The 10611-nt window shown below is 46.1% G+C and overlaps 1 non-coding gene across 1 annotated transcript; it reads right to left on the bottom strand.

Annotated features, from left to right (window-relative positions):
* Positions 1–6173: 6173 nt before the first annotated feature.
* Positions 6174–6246, bottom strand: TRNAT-GGU (transfer RNA threonine (anticodon GGU)). Its single transcript has one exon. It is a non-coding gene; the product is annotated as a tRNA-Thr (tRNA).
* Between the last annotated feature and the right edge of the window lie 4365 nt (positions 6247–10611).

A 10611-nucleotide genomic window follows, 5' to 3' on the forward strand; every position in this document is an offset into this window, starting at 1 on the left:
ACTTTCAGAACATTGCACATTTCTTGGCGTTACTCTGGATGCTAACCTTAAATACAATAAGCACATTTCTAACCTGAAACAAAAATGTGGTTTTGGCATCAGACACTACTAAAAGCGCGTCCCTTTTTCAATCGTGACACTTTAATAGCTCTTTACTACGCATTCATTAATAGTCATTTTAATTACTGCATCACTTCATGGGGAAACACTTACCCATCACATTTATATCAACTGCAACACCTTCAAAATCAGGCCATACGTATAATAACCTACAGTTCATACCGCAGCGAAGCGCTATCACTTCTTCACGAGCACAGCATTTTACCGATCGCTTCACTGATTACCTCTAGTCTCGCAATCCTACTTTATGAAGCTGTGCACAACACCATACCCTCAATTGTAATCAACAGGGAGGCCCTCACCAATAACAATCAAACAAGATTTGCTAAGGACAACAATTTTCTATTACCAACCGTTCGAACAAACTACGGCAAGCACACGGCTCTTTTTGCTTCTTTACAAATTTGGAATAACCTCCCTTCTCATGTCAAGCAATCCCCATCTCTGTCCGGTTTTAAACAACAACTGTTATCCGTATTATCACAATAGTGTCACAATCAAACAAGTTTTTTCTTTATATACTTACCGCTTTGTTCACATTCAATTCATGAGTGTTTTCATATGCCCGTAGGGAAGACGTATCACTTTGTATATGTATCTTTGTATGAATATGTATCACTTCGTATACTTAATTTTAACAATACCGGCCGCGCATGAAATTTTAGAGCTTGGATTGAATTCATATTCTTTTGTTTTTACCATATTGTGTTCGCCGGTTTTGCCTCTTTTGACTGCTTTTGCTGTACCAATAATATTTTTTTCATAAGTTTATACATCCATCCATAGGAGGTCCCGATACAGCCTTGAGCTCTGGGACCTCCTTCTGTATTATTTATGTAATACCTGTTTCATGAATAAACAAACTTCTACTTCTAAAAAAAAAAAAAAAATGAGGGTGCTCGTTATAATACATCAAGGAAAGAAACTAACAGTCGGCGAGGCCAAGGAAAAGCGTGGGGATGTTACTTTATGTCCTTTTTTTTATTGTTTACTTGGATAATCACTGAAATTAGTAATGTAATCTGTTTAGGGGAAAGATAATTAGACACAAAGTAGAAGAAAAAACAACGTGCTGATGGTGGGATCCGAACCCACGACCTCCGAATAACGCGTCCGGTGCTCTACCAACTGAGCTACATCGGCCGCTGTCCCCCTGCTACTTTCTTGGGTATTTATGTTGTCTGTATACGAACCTTGAGAGTGTTCACCAGCGCCACCCTCAGCCATAGCGGCGGACGTGGGACGTCCTTTGTTACCGCCAGCGTCACGTAGAACGTGATCAAGAGCGAGGGCGAAAGCTGTGCTAGAACCCTCTTACGCTACCTAAGGCTTCAAGACTGCCAGAACCGAGACCCCCGTAAGCTACAAGCAGATCAATTAGGGGAAATGAGGGTGCTCGTTATAATACATCAAGGAAAGAAACTAACAGTCGGCGAGGCCAAGGAAAAGCGTGGGGATGTTACTTTATGTCCTTTTTTTTATTGTTTACTTGGATAATCACTGAAATTAGTAATGTAATCTGTTTAGGGGAAAGATAATTAGACACAAAGTAGAAGAAAAAACAACGTGCCGATGGTGGGATCCGAACCCACGACCTCCGAATAACGCGTCCGGTGCTCTACCAACTGAGCTACATCGGCCGCTGTCCCCCCTGCTACTTTCTTGGGTATTTATGTTGTCTGTATACGAACCTTGAGAGTGTTCACCAGTGCCACCCTCAGCCATAGCGGCGGACGTGGGACGTCCTTTGTTACCGCCAGCGTCACGTAGAACGTGATCAAGAGCGAGGGCGAAAGCTGTGCTAGAACCCTCTTACGCTACCTAAGGCTTCAAGACAGCCAGAACCGAGACCCCCGTAAGCTACAAGCAGATCAATTAGGGGAAATGAGGGTGCTCGTTATAATACATCAAGGAAAGAAACTAACAGTCGGCGAGGCCAAGGAAAAGCGTGGGGATGTTACTTTATGTCCTTTTTTTTTATTGTTTACTTGGATAATCACTGAAATTAGTAATGTAATCTGTTTAGGGGAAAGATAATTAGACACAAAGTAGAAGAAAAAACAACGTGCCGATGGTGGGATCCGAACCCACGACCTCCGAATAACGCGTCCGGTGCTCTACCAACTGAGCTACATCGGCCGCTGTCCCCCCTGCTACTTTCTTGGGTATTTATGTTGTCTGTATACGAACCTTGAGAGTGTTCACCAGCGCCACCCTCAGCCATAGCGGCGGACGTGGGACGTCCTTTGTTACCGCCAGCGTCACGTAGAACGTGATCAAGAGCGAGGGCGAAAGCTGTGCTAGAACCCTCTTACGCTACCTAAGGCTTCAAGACTGCCAGAACCGAGACCCCCGTAAGCTACAAGCAGATCAATTAGGGGAAATGAGGGTGCTCGTTATAATACATCAAGGAAAGAAACTAACAGTCGGCGAGGCCAAGGAAAAGCGTGGGGATGTTACTTTATGTCCTTTTTTTTATTGTTTACTTGGATAATCACTGAAATTAGTAATGTAATCTGTTTAAGGGAAAGATAATTAGACACAAAGTAGAAGAAAAAACAACGTGCCGATGGTGGGATCCGAACCCACGACCTCCGAATAACGCGTCCGGTGCTCTACCAACTGAGCTACATCGGCCGCTGTCCCCCCTGCTACTTTCTTGGGTATTTATGTTGTCTGTATACGAACCTTGAGAGTGTTCACCATTGCCACCCTCAGCCATAGCGGCGGACGTGGGACGTCCTTTGTTACCGCCAGCGTCACGTAGAACGTGATCAAGAGCGAGGGCGAAAGCTGTGCTAGAACCCTCTTACGCTACCTAAGGCTTCAAGACTGCCAGAACCGAGACCCCCGTAAGCTACAAGCAGATCAATTAGGGGAAATGAGGGTGCTCGTTATAATACATCAAGGAAAGAAACTAACAGTCGGCGAGGCCAAGGAAAAGCGTGGGGATGTTACTTTATGTCCTTTTTTTTTATTGTTTACTTGGATAATCACTGAAATTAGTAATGTAATCTGTTTAGGGGAAAGATAATTAGACACAAAGTAGAAGAAAAAACAACGTGCCGATGGTGGGATCCGAACCCACGACCTCCGAATAACGCGTCCGGTGCTCTACCAACTGAGCTACATCGGCCGCTGTCCCCCCTGCTACTTTCTTGGGTATTTATGTTGTCTGTATACGAACCTTGAGAGTGTTCACCAGCGCCACCCTCAGCCATAGCGGCGGACGTGGGACGTCCTTTGTTACCGCCAGCGTCACGTAGAACGTGATCAAGAGCGAGGGCGAAAGCTGTGCTAGAACCCTCTTACGCTACCTAAGGCTTCAAGACTGCCAGAACCGAGACCCCCGTAAGCTACAAGCAGATCAATTAGGGGAAATGAGGGTGCTCGTTATAATACATCAAGGAAAGAAACTAACAGTCGGCGAGGCCAAGGAAAAGCGTGGGGATGTTACTTTATGTCCTTTTTTTTTATTGTTTACTTGGATAATCACTGAAAATAGTAACGTAATCTGTTTAGGGGAAAGATAATTAGACACAAAGTAGAAGAAAAAACAACGTGCCGATGGTGGGATCCGAACCCACGACCTCCGAATAACGCGTCCGGTGCTCTACCAACTGAGCTACATCGGCCGCTGTCCCCCCTGCTACTTTCTTGGGTATTATATGTTGTCTGTATACGAACCTTGAGAGTGTTCACCAGCGCCACCCTCAGCCATAGCGGCGAACGTGGGACGTCCTTTGTTACCGCCAGCGTCACGTAGAACGTGATCAAGAGCGAGGGCGAAAGCTGTGCTAGAACCCTCTTACGCTACCTAAGGCTTCAAGACTGCCAGAACCGAGACCCCCGTAAGCTACAAGCAGATCAATTAGGGGAAATGAGGGTGCTCGTTATAATACATCAAGGAAAGAAACTAACAGTCGGCGAGGCCAAGGAAAAGCGTGGGGATGTTACTTTATGTCCTTTTTTTTATTGTTTACTTGGATAATCACTGAAATTAGTAATGTAATCTGTTTAGGGGAAAGATAATTAGACACAAAGTAGAAGAAAAAACAACGTGCCGATGGTGGGATCCGAACCCACGACCTCTGAATAACGCGTCCGGTGCTCTACCAACTGAGCTACATCGGCCGCTGTCCCCCCTGCTACTTTCTTGGGTATTTATGTTGTCTGTATACGAACCTTGAGAGTGTTCACCAGCGCCACCCTCAGCCATAGCGGCGGACGTGGGACGTCCTTTGTTACCGCCAGCGTCACGTAGAACGTGATCAAGAGCGAGGGCGAAAGCTGTGCTAGAACCCTCTTACGCTACCTAAGGCTTCAAGACTGCCAGAACCGAGACCCCCGTAAGCTACAAGCAGATCAATTAGGGGAAATGAGGGTGCTCGTTATAATACATCGAGGAAAGAAACTAACAGTCGGCGAGGCCAAGGAAAAGCGTGGGGATGTTACTTTATGTCCTTTTTTTATTGTTTACTTGGATAATCACTGAAATTAGTAATGTAATCTGTTTAGGGGAAAGATAATTAGACACAAAGTAGAAGAAAAAACAACGTGCCGATGGTGGGATCCGAACCCACGACCTCCGAATAACGCGTCCGGTGCTCTACCAACTGAGCTACATCGGCCGCTGTCCCCCCTGCTACTTTCTTGGGTATTTATGTTTTCTGTATACGAACCTTGAGAGTGTTCACCAGCGCCACCCTCAGCCATAGCGGCGGACGTGGGACGTCCTTTGTTACCGCCAGCGTCACGTAGAACGTGATCAAGAGCGAGGGCGAAAGCTGTGCTAGAACCCTCTTACGCTACCTAAGGCTTCAAGACTGCCAGAACCGAGACCCCCGTAAGCTACAAGCAGATCAATTAGGGGAAATGAGGGTGCTCGTTATAATACATCAAGGAAAGAAACTAACAGTCGGCGAGGCCAAGGAAACGCGTGGGGATGTTACTTTATGTCCTTTTTTTTATTGTTTACTTGGATAATCACTGAAATTAGTAACGTAATCTGTTTAGGGGAAAGATAATTAGACACAAAGTAGAAGAAAAAACAACGTGCCGATGGTGGGATCCGAACCCACGACCTCCGAATAACGCGTCCGGTGCTCTACCAACTGAGCTACATCGGCCGCTGTCCCCCCTGCTACTTTCTTGGGTATTTATATTGTCTGTATACGAACCTTGAGAGTGTTCACCAGCGCCACCCTCAGCCATAGCGGCGAACGTGGGACGTCCTTTGTTACCGCCAGCGTCACGTAGAACGTGATCAAGAGCGAGGGCGAAAGCTGTGCTAGAACCCTCTTACGCTACCTAAGGCTTCAAGACTGCCAGAACCGAGACCCCCGTAAGCTACAAGCAGATCAATTAGGGGAAATGAGGGTGCTCGTTATAATACATCAAGGAAAGAAACTAACAGTCGGCGAGGCCAAGGAAACGCGTGGGGATGTTACTTTATGTCCTTTTTTTTATTGTTTACTTGGATAATCACTGAAATTAGTAACGTAATCTGTTTAGGGGAAAGATAATTAGACACAAAGTAGAAGAAAAAACAACGTGCCGATGGTGGGATCCGAACCCACGACCTCCGAATAACGCGTCCGGTGCTCTACCAACTGAGCTACATCGGCCGCTGTCCCCCCTGCTACTTTCTTGGGTATTTATATTGTCTGTATACGAACCTTGAGAGTGTTCACCAGCGCCACCCTCAGCCATAGCGGCGAACGTGGGACGTCCTTTGTTACCGCCAGCGTCACGTAGAACGTGATCAAGAGCGAGGGCGAAAGCTGTGCTAGAACCCTCTTACGCTACCTAAGGCTTCAAGACTGCCAGAACCGAGACCCCCGTAAGCTACAAGCAGATCAATTAGGGGAAATGAGGGTGCTCGTTATAATACATCAAGGAAAGAAACTAACAGTCGGCGAGGCCAAGGAAAAGCGTGGGGATGTTACTTTATGTCCTTTTTTTTTATTGTTTACTTGGATAATCACTGAAATTAGTAATGTAATCTGTTTAGGGGAAAGATAATTAGACACAAAGTAGAAGAAAAAACAACGTGCCGATGGTGGGATCCGAACCCACGACCTCTGAATAACCCGTCCGGTGCTCTACCAACTGAGCTACATCGGCCGCTGTCCCCCCTGCTACTTTCTTGGGTATTTATGTTGTCTGTATACGAACCTTGAGAGTGTTCACCAGCGCCACCCTCAGCCATAGCGGCGGACGTGGGACGTCCTTTGTTACCGCCAGCGTCACGTAGAACGTGATCAAGAGCGAGGGCGAAAGCTGTGCTAGAACCCTCTTACGCTACCTAAGGCTTCAAGACTGCCAGAACCGAGACCCCCGTAAGCTACAAGCAGATCAATTAGGGGAAATGAGGGTGCTCGTTATAATACATCGAGGAAAGAAACTAACAGTCGGCGAGGCCAAGGAAAAGCGTGGGGATGTTACTTTATGTCCTTTTTTTTATTGTTTACTTGGATAATCACTGAAATTAGTAATGTAATCTGTTTAGGGGAAAGATAATTAGACACAAAGTAGAAGAAAAAACAACGTGCCGATGGTGGGATCCGAACCCACGACCTCCGAATAACGCGTCCGGTGCTCTACCAACTGAGCTACATCGGCCGCTGTACCCCCTGCTACTTTCTTGGGTATTTATGTTGTCTGTATACGAACCTTGAGAGTGTTCACCAGCGCCACCCTCAGCCATAGCGGCGGACGTGGGACGTCCTTTGTTACCGCCAGCGTCACGTAGAACGTGATCAAGAGCGAGGGCGAAAGCTGTGCTAGAACCCTCTTACGCTACCTAAGGCTTCAAGACTGCCAGAACCGAGACCCCCGTAAGCTACAAGCAGATCAATTAGGGGAAATGAGGGTGCTCGTTATAATACATCAAGGAAAGAAACTAACAGTCGGCGAGGCCAAGGAAAAGCGTGGGGATGTTACTTTATGTCCTTTTTTTTATTGTTTACTTGGATAATCACTGAAATTAGTAATGTAATCTGTTTAGGGGAAAGATAATTAGACACAAAGTAGAAAAAAAAACAACGTGCCGATGGTGGGATCCGAACCCACGACCTCCGAATAACGCGTCCGGTGCTCTACCAACTGAGCTACATCGGCCGCTGTCCCCCCTGCTACTTTCTTGGGTATTTATGTTGTCTGTATACGAACCTTGAGAGTGTTCACCAGCGCCACCCTCAGCCATAGCGGCGGACGTGGGACGTCCTTTGTTACCGCCAGCGTCACGTAGAACGTGATCAAGAGCGAGGGCGAAAGCTGTGCTAGAACCCTCTTACGCTACCTAAGGCGTCAAGACTGCCAGAACCGAGACCCCCGTAAGCTACAAGCAGATCAATTAGGGATTCCGGGATCAGGGATGCCGGATTACTCACCCTATCTTCAATCGAATTCGCCATCTGAGCCTCGCACCTGCGCACTCAACGCCGACGAGCGTGGATCTGCAGGCGCTGCAGGCGGACTGGACTTAAAAGGTCGACGGCTACCGAAGAGCTTCAGTTGGCAGCAGCAGTCGCAGCCAAAGGACCAACCCCTAAGCCATTCTGTCGTTCTCGCAGAATTCGCCGCCGGATTTCTACCTATGACCATCTACCTACACGTGCCGGATTACTCACCCTATCTTCAATCGAATTCGCCATCTGAGCCTCGCACCTGCGCACTCAACGCCGACGAGCGTGGATCTGCAGGCGCTGCAGGCGGACAGGACTTAAAAGGTCGACGGCTACCGAAGAGCTTCAGTTGGCAGCAGCAGTCGCAGCCAAGGACCAACCCCTAAGCCATTCTGTCGTTCTCGCAGGTTGGTGCACCCCTGATTGATTTCTTCAGAATTTGTGTTACTGCGGCTGCTGCGCCGACTTATTCTCAGAGTATTTTCTTGTGTGTTACATTCACTGTGCAATCTGGGCTTCTGTCAAAATGCCTACAAATGCTGAGCTGGCTAAGCGATTAGACGAGCTTGAGGCCGCTTCTGAAGGCAACCTGGACAGGCTGGCGGAGAAGCTTGCAGAGAAATTCCAAGCGAAAGTGCAAACATCCGAAGAGGATATTACGGCACTGAAAACGGAAATTGCAAATTTGATTGAAAAAGTAAATAAGCTCACCACTGTTGTTGATGAAGTGCGTGCCGAAAATATCAACCTGGTCTCAGCTAACATGGCCTTGAAGACTCAGAACGATACCCTGTTAAGGAAAGTAGCTGACCTTGAGCAGTACTCACGCCAAAAAAACGTCGAGATTAAAGGTGTCCCCTGTACTCAGGGTGAAGACTGTGCCGCCATTATAAAGGCAATTGGAGAGAAAATCGAGTGCCCCGTGTCCGATTCGGACATTGACGTCACACACCGAGTGCCAACAATAGCTGACAGTAACACCAAACACATAATAGCCCGCTTCTGCACAAAGACAAAGAAACAAGAATTTGTGAGCAAGGCCAGGAAGGCGCGACTCAACACAGCTGATCTTGGTTTTCCAGGAGAAAGCCCGAACCCAGTGTTTGTCAACGACCAATTGACCCCAGAAAATAAAAGGCTGTTTGGCAGGGCTTTGAAACTGAAGAAAGAAAAGGGCTGGAAGTTCTTGTGGGTGGATAACTGCCAAATTAAAGCTCGACAAACGCCTGAAGGAACGGCTTTCCGTATACGCTCCGAGGCCGATTTGGCTATTTTTCGCTAGACTTGTGTAATAGCACACTGCCAGCTTCTTTTTGTTTCCTACTAGCATGTTAAGTTACTTCTCGCCTGATCAGCTTACCCAGTTTCTTGATGGTTCTTACTTATCTAGTATACATTTCAATTCCAGAAGCCTAAGAAAGCATTATCATGATATTTATGCGCTATTATCGTCTATTGAAAATCACTTCTCGTTCATCTGCATGACGGAAACGTGGCTATCACCCGACGATAAAAACTTATATAGCCCATATGGTTACTGTTCAGAATACTGTTATCGCCCATCGAAGCCGCACGGTGGTGCCGCTATTTTCATATCGCCAAATATAAACTACTCTAGAAGGTCAGATCTTGATATTTGCATTGCCGACTGTGAATCTGTGTGGATAGAGGTATCCGAACTTTCCCTGCCCACAGGTAAGCATAGGTTTGTTCTTGGATGTTTATATCGTTCCCCATCGTCATCAGTGAGCGACTTTTGCTCTTCACTTCACGAGATATTATTTACTTTATCATCAGAGGGAAAAAATGTGGTCATAATGGGTGACATCAACATTAACCTTTTAGAGGAAAACAATCCTGCCAGTGTCAACTACTCGAACTGCTTCCTCGGATTCGGATACGAGCCTGCAATTACGCTGCCAACTAGATGTGTCCCTGGAGGGCCGAGCACGCTCATCGACCACATTTTTTCTAACTTCATTTCTCCACAAGACTGCGGGGTCCTCGAGGTTGACATAACGGACCACTACCCCATTTTCTTTCGTCTTCACTCCAGCTTATCCAGCAGCAAAAAAGTATTTTATAGGACTGTGGTTAATAAAGACCAATTTATTTCTAAAGTTTCTAATCTCGACTGGACGAATTTAAAGTCAGCAACAGATGCAGAGATCGCTTTCGAAACTTTTTCTACCGCCTTACAACACTGCTTGAACAGTTCTTCGGAGACCGTTAAATGTCGTAAAAAATATTCCGCCCCACATAACCCTTGGTTAACAAACGGCCTGCTTAACTTAATGCGTAAGAAAGACAATCTTTACAAGAAAGTCAAAAAGAGACCTTTCAACCTCAAACTCAAGTCCCGCTACAGCACATACAGTAACATGCTCAGCAGATTACTTAAAGAAGCCAAAAGGAAATATTATGAATCAAAAATTCACCAGCTTGGAAATGACCACAGGGAAAAGTGGAAAGTGTTCAATACTTTTTTAAACAGACAGACCCAAGATCTACAAATTGAAAAAATAATCATGCCGTCAGGCACCGTTTACGACCATCCATTTGATATTGCAAACTCATTCAACGATTTCTACTGCAATCACACCTCATCGCCAGTTGATGCTCGTCTTTCACCTTTCCCACGCTTCCCAGAATCATTTTTCTTATCTCCTGTCACCGCACAGGAAATCCAAACATGTATTCTAAATCTAAAGACAACAAGTGCAGGGCTTGAACGCATTCCCCCCACTAATATCAAATGGATCGCTCATCTTATTGCCGATCCTCTCTCTTTTATTATTAACCTCATCTTTGAAACGGGACTATTTCCTCCTCAGCTAAAGAACGCTAAGATTATTCCAGTTTTTAAGAAGGGTGACAGTCATTGTATCTCGAATTACCGCCCCATTGCCATTTTACCATTTTTTAGCAAGGTAATAGAAAGGTGCATAGCACAGCGCCTGACTAGTTACTTCTCTAAGTTCAACATACTTTCACCTCATCAATTTGGGTTCCGCTCGGGATATTCAACTAACTTAGCATTGGTTGCCTTCACTGACAAAATTAAATTTGCCATAGATAAGGG

This window comes from Amblyomma maculatum, chromosome 10 (genome assembly GCF_055883805.1).
Source record: "Amblyomma maculatum isolate TAMU_Amacu chromosome 10, ASM5588380v1, whole genome shotgun sequence".
Classification (NCBI taxonomy): domain Eukaryota; kingdom Metazoa; phylum Arthropoda; class Arachnida; order Ixodida; family Ixodidae; genus Amblyomma; species Amblyomma maculatum.